We start from the raw sequence: 15,651 nt of genomic DNA, 5'->3' as shown, positions 1-15,651 counted from the left end.
GACGGATTAACTCTTTAGATACTTATGGGAAGATATGAAAAGAATCATATAAGAAGAAAGGCCATAGAGAGTTTGCATCATCATGTGGATGGTGGGTACTCACATAAGTTAAAGATATCTGTCAAAGTATCTAAGGTTTAACATACCTTGACACAAAATCTGTTTCAAATTCAGACAACAAACAAATAAATCACCTAGAGTTTGACGAGTTCACCAGAATCTTGGGAAAGTCATTAGAAGCCCAAAATGAATTTATGGGAGGCTTTTTAGCTGCTGGAAAGAGGCAGGAATCAAAGCTCATTCTATTCAAGAAACCTGACACATTCAACTTCCTTGCTGCCAGAAACCTTTCCTGACCTTCTAGACAGCACTCCAAGTTACAGGGTGACCCAATACCACTTCCTGATCCAAATCTCGAAGAAAAGTGGGAGGGTATGTTTGGGGAGCTATGATTAGGGAGGAGTCATCATGGAAGTTAGCAAGCAGGCTGGGCTGGCAGCCAGGGGAAACAGCAAATCAGCCCACAAAACAGTAAATCAACCCACAGGAGAGGCGCAAACAGAGAAGGTTTGCTTGGTTTTGTTTTTTTGTTTTCCACAATAAAGCTGCTATTAGAGAAGAAAAGCTAGGATTATTTGGCTCAGTATAGAGCATGCACAAGTCTATTAGTTTTTGGTATTTATGCTCCTAAGTTGAGACACATATTTTTAACTTTTAACTTTCCAAAAGTGATGCTTCTCTTTAAAAGCCTCATTTTAGAACACTGTAAGCCACTAATGATTGACAATGGTGCATTTATGCATGATGCCACGTGTTTGTTTTAATATAAACTGTATTCATTCCACACTATTACCAATATTTACCTTAATGATGGCAATATTTTGAACAGAGTAAATTGGAAATAGGGAGGACAGAAGGAAAATTCTCTAAAATGTAAGAATGCCAAGTTAATTAGTAAAATCTGCATTTTTTCCTTTGAAGATGTAACTGAGTAATTTTTCCTTAGAAGATGAAATTGTTTGGGGAGGGGGTTGTAGCGGATCTTTAGATTATAATAGCACAGTAGGAACCAAATGATCAAACCATAGGGGTGGAAGAGTTTGCTGCAAAGGACATGGAAAAGATGGAGCTTTCAGACAGGAAATGAGGGGAGATAACACTAAGAAAACTGTGATGCTGTGAAATATTCCAGGAGAAAGAATTCCTACTGTACCATCACTTGTGAGGAACTTTCCAAAGACTGTTCTTGAGAAATCAATGTTTTATATATTTGAATACATCTTATCCGGAGCCCAATTAACATGATTCTCATTGTTGAATGAATGGTTACAGAGTAAAATGTGTGCATGTTTGTCTGTACATATGTGTGCAAGATAGGAAGGAGGATCGACTAGAAAGAGTAAAATGCCATACAGTATAAATAGGCAAAAATAGAAAACCCCAAATCTTAGAATCCAAGGACAAGTACATCATATACATATGTTTAGAAAGCTAAATTAAACTTAAGAAACATACCTAGCAGGTAAGTTGCTAACCTTTCCCTCTAAGGTTACCTTCTATCTAGTCTACCTGTATCTTATGTATAAGGGAAAAGGGAATAAAAATTTACATATGGGGCAGCTAGGTGGTGCAGTGGATACAGCACCAGCCCTGGAGTCAGGAGGACCTGAGTTCAAATCCAACCTCAGACATTTGACACTTACTAGCTGTGTGACCCTGGGCATGTCACATAACCCCATTGCCTAGCCAAAACCAAAACAACATTTATGTAAGACCTACTACAAGCACTTTTTAATAGATATTATTTCATTTTATTCTCACAGTAACTATGTGAGGTAGGTCCTGTTATTCTCCCCCATTTTGTAGTTAAGGAAACTGAGTCAAACAGAGGTTAGGTGACTTGCCCAGGGTCATACAGCTAGTAAGCTTAGATTTGAACTTTAGTTTTCCTAATTCTAGGCCCAGTGTTCTGGGGCCACCTAGCACCTAGCTATTTATGGATGGGATGTCTCCCCCTCAGTAGAATGCAAGCTTGTTAAAAAGCTGGAACTCTCTGCTTTTTTATATCCCCTGTGCTCTAAACAGTGCCTGGAACCTGTTGATTGATTAACTAATGAAGCATCATTGGATTATAATGTCCATATTAATGCTCTTAACAGAATTTTATAAAATATAAGATATAAGCATTTGACCCTACACAAAACCTGAAAGTTCAATTGCTTATGTTTTCATTAGCATGAGGATGTCTAAATTGGGAGCAAAACTGCTCCAAATCATTTTGTTATTCTCAAACACCATGTTAAAATTATAATTTTAAGGTATTGTCTATTCCCAGAAAATCCATCAATCCCAAAATTACGTGTCCTGGAAGGCAGATCTCAAGAGTAGTACCCTCTAAGAAACCTCTGAAAGTGCTTTGTGCTCGTAAAGGCTGGCACTGATATCTAGTGCTAAGGTTTGCCAAGTGCTTTACATTCTTTATCTCATCTGATCCTTTCTAATCTCCTTTGCTAGATCATCTTCCATGTCTGTCCCTTATGCACAGGTGCACTCCAGGGCTCAGTCAGAAGCTTATAGAGTTCACTACTATAAATTTACTGGTTTATTGCTTATTAATAAACTTACACTTTTTCAGCTAACTTATAAGCTATTCAGTGTCAGCAAAGATATCAATTCTATACAATTGTAGATTTAGAGCTGGAAAGTACATTGTAAGTCAGCAATTCAGAGGCCCCTGTTTTTGCAAATGACAGAAGTGAAGATCAAAAAGGGTGAGTGATTTGCCCAAAGCTGCATGATAGCAATTAACAGTCAGGATTTTAATTCTGGTCTTCTAAACTGTCTTCCACTATATCACACTGCTTTGTTTTTGTTTTGTAACCACAAAGTGTTCAATCCAATGCTTTGCTCCTTCAATGCATATTAATTGGCCAACTGGATGAAAGTTACACAAAGAAAGCCCAATCACAAAGCAGTTGCTGTTTTTTGGTGAGAAGAAGTGGGAAAACTGGAAACAAATTCAGTTTCCATTGATGAGTTGGGTCCCCAGAACTTGCTTACATATCTCTTTCAGGGTTCTAGGCATTAAAGAAATTGGGAAAGATTCTCTAATTTTTCCCTGGTACACTGCAGGAGAGTGTAATAAGCTGGAAAATGTGAGAAAAGGGAAACATGTCCTCTCATTGGAGACCAGGCTCCCACAGGACTGAGCCTAGTCACATGGATTGGGAGAGGGAGATTTGGAGCAAATTAGAGAGGTAAAGGGCAAAATGCCCCAGACTCTTAAGTCTAGTAGTTGATACCTTACATGTGGAGACCTCATCCAGAGTGTGAGAGATTAATTCTAATCAACCCTTGATCCTTTTGGAGCAGCTCCACATGTTTTGAGGGATCATCAAATAAATCATGAATTTGTTTTCTTTCTTTCTTTCTTTTTTAACTAAGTATACTGAATGATTTGAAACCCATATTTGCATCAGCCTCTGGGAGTGAAAGAGGGTGCCCTAGATTTGGCAAAGACATCTACAGAGATTTTGTCCAAACTTTTATCTGCCTGGTCCTTGGGCAGTGGAGAATCCATTGGAGCAATATATTGGCTGCCCTATGCTGGGGAACCCAGGAGAACTTGGCCTAAGGAGAATTTGATTTCTTACCTGAGAGTGGAGATGAATTCCAGTCAACTTTATCGGTATTCTCAGATATCAATTTGGGTGTATTTTACACATTTATCTGTATCTTCAACTTTAGAATAATCTCTGTAGTCCTGGGGAGTATTAAGCATTGTCCTTTCAAGTACTTTCCCCAGTGCTTTATGCCATGATGAGTTTCAGATAGTTGATCTAGAGCAGTTCATAATGGTCTCCTAAATTCCAAATAAAAGGCCTGGACCTCAAGCACAGTCATTATATAATCTTAATCTTGAGTCTTAAGGGAATGTCCAGGTCTACCATAACTGGTGGGCCTGGAGATTAATATCATTCCTCAATAAATGTAAAATTGTGTAACCTCAACAAAAATATATATTATAAGACATATGAAATCCTACTGCTTGCTTAGTCTTTTTAAAATGTCCTGTCCTAACCCAAGCTAATTGGGGAAAATAAAAAAAAAATGAAACTGGAATAAAACAACAAACAAAAATGAAAATGGAGAAAAAGAAATAGAAAAAGATGATCTTCCCTTCTCTGAGAAAGAAGCTTCGGTACCCAATAAGCTCCTAGAACCACTCAGTATTGAATTGGAATTGGCTTCTCAAATACCAGATGGGGCCCCACATCTCCCATATGTAACAATTAAAAGAGCAGCTCCTGAGTCCTAGGGACAGGAGCATTTTGCCCTTTACCTCTCTAATAAGGAACAGACATATTTCAACACCTCCTATCCCCATCGTGAACAAGGTTCAGTCCTATGGGAGCCTGGCCTCTCATGAAAGGGCATTGCTTCTTTTTTCTCACTATTCATCTCATTAAATCCCCACTATAGTACCCCAGGGAAAAGCTACTTGAAGCTTAGGTCTTGGCTCATATGACTATGAAGATACATATATAGCATCTTCCCAAAGGAGGGAGGTGAGGAGGGAATAGAACAATATCGATGTACAATAGAAATCATGTATAGGGCAGGTATGTATTTCCTACACACAAGAAATGATAAACACAAACAAAAGGATATTGTCAGAAGAACTTAAAACAGTATTCAGTAGCTTACCTTATAACTACTCTTACACTCTTTCAGATGGCTAAGACTTAAACCATATTAGAACAAAAAAACAGTTGGGGACATGCTGAATAGGCATTGTTTCATTCACCTTGAATCAGAATCATGCCCTCCTATCTACTTGCCATCCAGGCTAGGGCTTGGGCTCATTCTATTGTCAGTGGCCATCTTCCTCAATGCAGAAACTTCCCATACTTCTAGTTAGGACCTAGCATCCAGGAATACAGGCGATCTCAAACTCACAAGGTCTCCTCTAAGCAAATGCATATCCATCTCGAAGTCAATTATTTGGTCACATATTTCACAAAGAAATAAAAAAACAGAAAGGGTAGCTAGAGTGCCAGTCCTGGAGTTGGGAAGACTCATCTTCCTGAGTACAAATCTGGCCTCAGACACTTACTAGTTGTATGACCCTGGGCAAGTTACTTAACCTTACTTACCTCAGTTTTCTCATCTGTAAAATGAGCTGGAGAAGGAAATAACAAACCGCTCCAGTATCTTTACCAACAAAACCCCAAATGGGATCACAAAGAATCAAGCATGACTGATAAAGAACTGAACAACAACTTCATGGTGTATAGTAGCCAGGGTGGGAAATTCATTCCTAAAGAGAAGAGGCTTGATGCTCTGATGACTGTGAAGATAATCAATAGCAGGCTGTTATAAATATCTACTGAGTCATGGACCCTTCCTGTTTAGTGGCTAATAAAAGAACTGCTTCATCATTCCCATGGTACCCTTCAGCACTGAGTCTCATATGGGCAGAATCAACTGGAGACTCTGTCATCCCCAAAGTTCCCAAGCACTGAGTTGGCATATGTAATCAACCAGAAGTGAGGACAGCTTTGTCCTTGTCTTGTTAAATAGAGAATTAACTGGGAAACTAAGAGCTTAGGTCACTAACCCAGAGTCACTCTGCCAGTATGTGGCAGAGGGAAGACTTTAACCTAGGTCTTCTTGACTACAAGACTAGTTATACGTTCACTAAACAGATGGCTTAGAACTCAGTAAATGCTTAATAGATACATTTCAATTGATCAGATATCTACCATATTGAATCAATTGTTTTGATTCTTTTGTTATGGCTTCCAAATATCACGCACTTAGCTTACAGATTGGTAAACACCAATCTAGTTAACACAGCAGGCGCAGCATATTTGAAAGGAATTATTGTATAATCATCAATTGAAAAGGAATTGAATTTTTATTATTAGAAATTTTCACAACCCAATAAGAAGAAAGGTAAATAGCTGACTAAACCATAAATTTCATTATTTCTTTTTTTAAAAAAGTTGTCTTCTGGCTGTTAATAGTAACTGAATGTAGTAAAACAGAGAAACAGTAGGAACAAGGGATCTGGAGGTTTGGGAAGAAGGAAACTGCCAAAATGTGAAGTTTGCCTTCAAAATGCTGTCCAGAGTCAGCCTTGCCTTTGTTCATGGAGAACAAAATCACCTTCTCTTCAAGCAAAAGAGCAAAGTCTAATGTAATGGTCTGAACAAGATAACACAGTCTCTGAGAATGGCTAAATTACCTGCAGGATATAATATATGCACTGAAAACATGTGGCTCAAAAAATATTTCAAAAGGAAGCATTATAGGCCATCTCCTTTGATCTATAATTTGGGGAAAAGGTTTTCCATGAAATACACGCAAGATTGTAAGTAAGCAAAATAAGTAGTAATTTTGTTTATAAGTAAACAAAATTGTAGGTATTTTTCTTGATTTTTTTTCTCTGAAAGTTTCTATAGATAAGTACTTTTAAAATACACAGATTTTAAGCATTAGGCTTTTCTTTCAAACTTGGTTGTTTCATTTTCACAGTTCACACTAAATATTTACTTTTTTCTCATGTTTTTGACAAATTAAAATGTATAAAATATAATCATATTGTTGTCATACATATAACACATGTATATATACCTATGTATTATGCTTACATGTATATACATACTATTATATATATATAATATTATATATATATATATATATATATATATATATATATTAGCTAGGTTTTTCTAGTTGTTTACTAAAGGAAAATTGGAAAAAGTATTTGGACTATACAACTAGCACAACTCCCTAGCTTTTATCTGTTTTTCACATTTTTTCCTATGTGGAATAGTAAAAGTCTAGGCTTATATGGTCACTTCAAACTAGCAAAAATTATGGATGTGTCATAGACACTCAAACTTACAAAACAGATTCCCAATTACCCTGAACCATTGCACAGACCAGTGGGCTAAGTAACCACTGTATATCACTTAAATAACCTCTCTCTTTGTCTCTCTCTCTCTGTGTCTCTCTGTCTCTCTCTGTGTCTCTCTGTCTCTCCTTCTCTCTCTCTCTCTCTCTCTCTCTCTCTCTCTCTCTCTCTCTCTCTCTCTGTCCTCTCTCTCTCTCTCTCTCTCTCTCTCTCTCACACACACACACACACACACACACACACACACACATACACGCCAGAAATGCCAGTCTTGGCAAGAACAGGATGATGATATTACTGAAGAGAGTTCCCTTGATAGGATCATCACCCAGGTCCTGGACTCCAGGGTTTACTCCTTTCCTCAGAAGAGGAACAGTTGCCCCTGATAAATGTCTCTTTGTGTGAAGATTCACCTCTGATATATGCAAAGACATCTCAACCTTGCATCCATTTGTTTGCCTAGTTTTTTAGAACAACTCTAACACAACACAAGTTACACAGATTTTTGTAGGTACAAGTCTCTCTAGTTTCTAAAACTATGTACCATTTAAATAACCAAGCAGCCCATGAATTGGTTTAGACTTGTTCATTCTTTTCCTTATGAAGAGGGTATATACATATACATACATACATACATACATACATATATATATATATATATATATATATAATATATATATATAATTTAATACACTGGAACATTAACAATGTGATTTGAATATTTCTGCTATCGTGCCTGTCAAATTTTTCCAAGTACTAATCTGTAAAACACATCATATCTACAGAGGTTGAGCAAATTATGAAATACCTACTTAAGCTGAAAATTCCATTGAACTCAGGAGATCCTATAATCCTAAATGGCTGGGATTTTTCTGGAAAAAAAATAAATTATTGGCCCTATAGAATCCAAACTTATGGCAAAGGTCTCCCTTATGTAAACAAAAAGGAAATAGCCTTTTCTATAGTAATATGTATAAATATTATATATTCTACAGAGAGGCACACATTGTAAAGGGAATTAAAGGCTAGCCATAGAAGAAAGGTGTAGGTTCAAGAGTCACCTCTGACATATATTAGGTAACCTTTCAAATGCCCCAAGCAACTTGAAAAAAAAAAAAAGATAAAACCAGCTAACCCACAGCTGGAGGAAATCAAGTGAGAACTCTTTACCTTATTATTGCTGTTATTGTTGCTTACTCATTCAGTCATGTTTGACTCTACATGATCCCTTTGTCCAGGGTGTTTTCTTCACAAAGATGCTGGCATTCCCTTCTCTGATATGTCTCCATTTTACAGGTGACAAACTGAGACAAATAAGAGTTAAGGGACTTGCCCAGGGTCATGCAGCTACTAAGTGTCTGAGGCTGGATCTGAACTTAGATCTTCCTGGTTCCAGACCTGGTGCTCTGTGCACTGCACCACCTAGTTGTCACTTTTGTAGGGAAGTGACCACTTTTAAGTGCCCCAGGCAATTTAAAAAATAATGTCGAACCTGTTTACCCTTAGTTTGACGAAATCAAGTGAGAACTCTTTCCTTTAAAGATCACTTAATAAGCATGTAAAATAGATTGTACACAATCTACATTTGATCTGAACCTGTAATTCCATCTGCAAATCGAATTTCCAGTGTACAAATGCTTCTTCCTCCTTCAGTGCAGACAGCAAGTCCACTGTAACTTTTAGCATTAAGAGAGTTGCCTGGGATACTTTTCCGTAGCCACGCAGCTGATCTTTGGTCAGGGGCAGAACTTGAATCCAGGCCTCCCTGACTCTAATGTCAGCCACTGCATTGTGCTGTTGCTCTGGACAGTATAGAATATGTATTTATACATATTACCTTAAGAAAGTTTACTTTGCTGTATTTTGCAATTACCACTTTAAAAAACAAAACAAACAAAAACCCTCTTAGATTAGATATAACTATCCTGGAAACTATTACCTTGAGCCTGGCATGTTGCAGCAGTGAGATCATCTATGAGTGTATCTAAAATGTCTTCTCAGTTTACAGTGCTTAGAGATAGAAGGATCTATTTTCATCTCTCATTCTTGTGGCAGAGCAGATGAAGTTATTTGTTCCCTTACAGATAAGCACATTCACAATTGTCTGCTGCTTGACTCTTAAAATCTGGGGCCCAAAATATATTACCACTACCTTACTCATGCATTTAAGCACAAAAGATTAGCTGCTTTCTCTTTCTTTTTAATTTCTAGATATTACTCTGATTTTCATCGAAAGACTTTATGTCAAGAAAAATGTCGAAAACTCAAAGGAATTAAGTTCAAAGGATATTAATATGACTTTGTCATCTGATGTGTATTTGATACCTCTGAGTACAAGAGAAGAATGATCTATTCAAATTGGTACAATAAGGCAAAGTCCAGTAGCTTCAGGTGCAAAGCATTCAGGGCTGTCAAAAGAAAGTGGTAGGCCTATCACTTTTATGTGTACAAATCTATCTGTGACAACTCTCACTTGCCCAGAAAAAGTCTTTAAAGTAGAGATAGATGGAAGTGTAAATACAACCCATAATAAGGCATCAAATAAATCATTTATGGCTGTCCATTGGGGACGGTCACGCGTAAAAAAACAAGTAGACTGAACTGCTCCAAATCTCTTGATTTATGCACTTAACTTAAACAATCTACATGGGAAAACATTCTATGGATTCCATTCCTGTGCCTTAATATTCTAGATTTTAATAGCAGTTGTCTCTTATACAACAGATATCAGAAACTATCATTATAATTTTTAGGGTTTTTTTAAAAAATGTTTTATTTTTAATTTATGGAATAAAACAAGCCACGACATAGTATAACAAATGCACATGAAACTGCAACTCTTTTACATACAACTTGCTGTTCCTTTTAAATATGTAATAAAGTTATCATGTATTTTTTTTCTTTTTCTTTTGTAATTTTATTTTCATTGTAATTTTGAAGTTATGGAACATACTCCATTATGCATTGAGCTAGATTTATCTAAGATTTCCTAGATTCAGTGAGTACTGCTAAATATTTAACAAACCCTCCCCAAAATGTACATATGACACAGCTTTAAATTTAATCTGCATTATTAACATTTTCTCCATCACTTTCTTGAGTCCAGCCAATCAACGATCAACCAACATATATTTCAAGCCCCGTTTTGTAATGTTTGCCAATTTCCAATGAGTTGGACAATGCCCTTATGTTAGATCCTTTCCCTTTCCCTGCTCTTTCAAATTTAGGTAAAAACATATGGAGAGGTTTCAGGAGTTTCGTGGGTTTTTTTTTTCATATGACATATGAAACAGAGATATCAAGTTACAATACTTTTTATATTTGACAACTGTATATTGAATAGATGTGCAGATTCCAAGAAATGAACATTGATGGTATTTTAAAAATTAGTATTTGACAAAAATTTCATTGAATTCATAAATCATCAGAGAGTCAGGATTATGTACTTCTCTGGAATTCAAGAATTCTAAGGACTTAAGAAAGGCACTTTTGTTTCCTGCATTTTAGTTTCTGCTCATCTATGGATACTGTTTGATCTCAAGCAAGTGAATTAATTCACTTTGATTATGATTTGGAAAAAAATGGTTCAGATTTCCCTTGATGGGAGAAGTAAAGCTTAATGATAAAGAATTTTTATATGCAATACTTTAAAATTGTTTGATGACCATAACTAGTCTATCCAGATTCAACTGAGTAAATAAGAAATATCTTCCACTTCATGTAAAGAAACTACAACAAGAAATACACAATTTGATAAGTAACTGAAACAAAACCTGGAGCTTGAGTATCTTCATTTTAAATGGACAAATTTAAGCTTTAGTAGACAAGTTAGAATCTGTCTTTCATTTCACCCAAGAGATAGGCATAAGGGGTGTTTGCTGTGAAGGATAACATCAGAGGGCATGTTGCATTTCCATAAAAATAGAATTATTTGCCCCAATGACATCATCTTGAAATTAGAGCACCATGTGATATGTAAATAGCTATGTAAAACAGTATGTCAAAGAGAAGGTAAGGAATAACACTTTCACTTCGTGATTGGAAAGAATTACTGAAATGAGCAATAATTCTGATTTTCCACAAACAGAATCTCTCTTATGATGTCAGAGAGCCAATGTGGCCAGTGCCTAAGCTAGCTCTTCAGTGCAGGATGAACTGGGATCAAGTCTCACCTGTGACATATGTGGACCTGGGCTTAACTTTTTATACTCTCAGTGCCCTAGGGCAGCTCTCTAAGGATATGAGTTGCAGCAAATTTACTCACCTGCATTAGTTGCAGGGAGTTTCCTTACCTGGGCGTTCCCTCTAATAATGAAATCATAGATCTCAGTCCAGATCCAGTTTCTATCCTCTGACGATAAGTAAAAGAAAGAGTAAAGAGCAACACTGTACTGAAAGTCAGAAGGCTTACATCCCGCTCTAGGCTCTATCACTAGCAATGTCAGTCATCTTAGCCAAATCACATAATCTCTGTGGGTCTCAGTTTCCTGATTCAAAAATAAGGGACTCGTCAAAGGTGATCTCTATAGTCTCTTGCAACTTTGAACATTTAAAGACAATTTATACTAGGATAAATCAATCAATATTTATTAAGCACCTACTATGTGACAGGCATTATGCTATGCACCAGCAATACAAAATGAGGCAAAAGACAGTCTGTCCTCGATGAGCTTACAATCTAGTAATATAATCCCGTTACAAAGTATGAAAAACACTTGTCTTTAAATAGCATTCAAAGTGAAAAGAAGAGAAAGAGGGAATGATAATTAGAAACCATTATTCTTCCCACACCCCCAACTATTAAAAAGAGAAAGAGCCATTCAGGGAGAGGGCAAGAAGGAGGAGAGAAGCTAATGCCAAATAGAGAGTGCACTGTACACCTGAATACCTCAAAGATCTATGACTTTGTACCCCCATTACCATGATCAGCATACTATCTGGCTATGGTGAATTTCAATCTTGGTAGACCTTTGTGAGTGGCTGTGTACTCACCTCTGCCCCAAATTCACCATCTCATTGTCAGTCCAAGGAGTACAAACCTAAAGACAGTTGTTGGTTTTGATTCAAACATGACATCCCTTTGGCACCTCAAATTCAACAGAATTAATTATCTTTCCTCCCCAATCTCCTCCTCTGAACTCCCTATTATTGTTGGGATTTGCAATTTCTACATCATCAACTCCTCCCTCACCATACATACCCGACCGGTTGCCAAATGTTATCATGTCTTTCTGAATAATTTCTCTCACATTCTTCCCCTCTTCTCCACCTAAACCGCCATCCTAGTTCAGTCCTTCATTATCTCTAGCCTGGATTATTACACTTACATCCTATTTGGTTTCCCTGACTCCAGTCTCTCCTCACTTAAAGCCATCCTACACACAGTCACCAAAGTGACCTGTTTTCCTGGAGCACAATTCTAACCACAGGAGCATTCAGTTCTCTAAAGTTGAAACCAGGCAGGGCAGAAGATTGAATGTAAATTCCTTTGCCTGGAATTTAATATTCACAAAACTTACCCCTTCCTATCTTTCTGTCTTCTAATACATTACTCCTCTCTTACCACTCTATGGCCTACTCTTATTGGCCTCCTTGCTTTGCCTCCCACATGAGACTCCATCTTCCAGCTATGTGTCTTTACACTGGCTGTTCCCTGTGCCTGGAGTATTCTTCTCCCTCATTTCTTCCTCTTGGCATAATTAGTTTCCTTCAAATGTCAGTTCAAATACTTCTACAGGAAGACTTTTCTAAGTCCATGTACTCCCCCAGCTGCCAGCATCCTCCCTCCCCCAACTCTATTATATTCCTCTTGTACACATATGTTTGTATTATAATATAAGCACACATTTTCTTTTTTATTATCAAATAAACTCCAACAGGACAGATTTTTATTCAATTTTTTTTTCTGTATATCCTCAGCACCCAGCACAGCGCCTGGCACATAATAGGCTCACTATCCAAAAGACTGATTGATTCATATATAAAACCAGTACTCATTTCACTGAGGATGAACTTGGATATATGATCACTTCAAATTTTCAAGATAAAATTTCTGAGGAAAATATAGTGATTAAAATGATCGAGTGCGATAAGATGAACATAAATTAATCAATAATAAAAGTATAAATCACTGCAAAATTAGGAAGCTGGTGCATTTTTCTTTCTCTGCCATTAAATGGTTAATTCATAGCAATCAATCAGAGTAAGAAAATGAACCGAGAGTGGCCAGGTCATCAATGAGCTTCGCAGAACAAGAATAAAATCAAGTAGAGCTACCTTATGAATCTTCCTTGTGGACCCATAGACTTACATGCTTCCCCAAACCCTAACCCTGCTGGTTCTTTGTGCTCTGATGGATAAAGCAGCAATTTCTCTGTATCCATGAGAGGAACAAACTCTCAGCCCACGTACACACACACACACACACACACACACACACACACACACACACACACTATATACATACATAGACACATTATGTATAGCATTTGGCAAACCTTAAAATGTCATGTAAATGTGAAATATTACTATTAATATTTTGAAAATTATTTGAAAAGATTTTGAAAACAAACCTTAAAATGTCATGTAAATGTGAGATATTATGATTAATATTTTGAAAATTTGAAAATTTAAAATAATTTGAAAATCAGAAAATTCTTATTGCTTTCAGAAATACCATGTCATTTTGGCCCATTCCAAAATGCAGGTTCAGTAGACAAGAACTTCATCATGAACCATATGATCAACTAATCACAGAATCATTAGGACAGGTATAATAATAATAATAATAAAATTATGCCACAATTTTACATTATGCTAGAAGGGATTTAAATAAGAATTTTCTGTCTTATTTACATTTTGTGGACTAGTAACTGAAATCACATTTGTAGCAAAGTAGAAGTTGAATCAAAATGGACATCAAAAAAGGGTAATGTATATTATAATAATATATGAAATACTAGAAAATATTCTACTGACAGATTGCCAAGTATTATAGAACCTTATAAAGGCTCTACCTTTTCATCAAGCCTGGCTTAGGAAATAATCTGTGAGTAGCTCCCCCATTCAACAGGGTGGGAAAACCTCAGGATTGTACCTAGCACCCAGTTCAGAAGGAAGTCTGTATTTGGGTTCCATCTTCTTGTGTTAACACTCCAGGCATTTATACAGTGAACTTCACTCTTTCCATTGCTCTGCCTAGGGCTGTTAACTTATGTTTACAGTTTGGCAAGGTGCTATCCTTGCAACAACTCTACGAAGTCAGTAGAATAATGTATTATTTTCACCATCATTTTTCAATTTTATTTATTTTTAGTTTTCAACATTCACTTCCATAAGATTTTGAATTCCAAATTTTCTCCCTTTCCCTCCCTTTCCTCCTCCCCAAGACATCATGCAATCTGATATAGGCTCTATGAATACATTCTTATTAAAACCGTCGTTTTATTGATTAGGCAACTGACAGGCAAAAGGCTAATGGATGAACCCTAAGGGATCACATAGTTCAGAAAGTTCAGGATGCAAGCCCATGTCTGTGACATAAAACTATCTTACCATGGGAGCTTTCTACATTTTTCTCTTTAAGTACTTATGCACTTGAAGAATTCACAGGTGATAGAATCTTCCTAAGTAGTCACTTAGTTTACTAATCTTTCCTAACATTAAGTAAATTGTTTTATGCATTCAGGTGAACTCTCTCTCTCTCTCTCTCTCTCTCTCTCTCTCTCTCTCTCTCTCTCATACATACATACACACACACAAACACACACACACACACACACACACACACACACACATATATATAATGTTTGTTCATTTTTTAACTATGGAGGCAGATAGGTGAAGTGATGGATATAGCAGCAGACTTTGGAATCAAGGAAACCTGAGTGTGAATCCTGCAACATAATTATAATCTATGTGACCCAGCAAAATTCACTTTTCTCCCCCCTTTTTCAGGATGTTTTCTCATCTGTAAAATAGGGATAATAATATCACTTCCTTCAAAGGGCTGTTGTGAGGAACAAAAACTAATAATATATGTTCAGCATTTTGCAAATCTTAAAGCAATGTACTAACGTTAGCTATTATTATTGTTTTTGTTGTTACTGCTGTTCTAACTTCAGTGCATATATTTGCCTTTTATTAAATTATAATACTTTATATTGATGATACATCTTACTTCAAGTTCCATCATTTCAATTATTCTTAGTTCACAAAAGAATTGATTAATACGTCTTATTTATTTCTACCCACTCACATGTATTTAGGAATTTTTTTGTATCAAAAATTAGGAGCACCGGTTAATAATATGGGTAGGTGCAAAGTCTGTTTTCTAATTTATTTCTGTAGTGAAGTTTATTCTCTGAAACAAATAAGTAACTTTGCTCATTTTGTTTCTTTGGAAAATCAGAAAAAATGAAAAATCATATGTATGGCTATAAAATCCTTGCAATAAAAATTTCACTGGACAATTGAAATGGCTTTAATTGGAGAGAGTGTTTTGAATGGAAATGTAGAGTGTGATAATAAATCTTACAAAATCATTATGAAGTCATCACAGCACTATAATTTGAAAGCATTTAAAATTGCCTATTTAGACAGTGCTATAGATTTTATATTTTTATCCAATAGTCAAAACCTGCATGTAAATTCACTTCTCTCTCTACAGTGGCAGTTTCCTTAAAAAGTTGAGCCTGTAAGTAAAAACTGCCCGGATTTACTTGGATTTG

At 36.3% G+C, this 15,651-nt stretch overlaps 1 protein-coding gene across 2 annotated transcripts in view; it reads right to left on the bottom strand.

The window, feature by feature from the left end:
- Positions 1–15,651, bottom strand: part of ZFPM2 (zinc finger protein, FOG family member 2) — a 567,025-nt gene that overhangs the window by 297,591 nt on the left and 253,783 nt on the right. The gene's annotated exons all lie outside the window — the stretch shown is intronic.

The sequence above is a fragment of the Phascolarctos cinereus genome, unplaced genomic scaffold, assembly GCF_003287225.1.
Source record: "Phascolarctos cinereus isolate Bilbo 61053 unplaced genomic scaffold, phaCin_HiC Scaffold_4;HRSCAF=312, whole genome shotgun sequence".
NCBI lineage: Eukaryota > Metazoa > Chordata > Mammalia > Diprotodontia > Phascolarctidae > Phascolarctos > Phascolarctos cinereus.
Note: the sequence above shows the minus strand (reverse complement) of the source record. Positions and strands in the feature narration are given on the sequence as shown.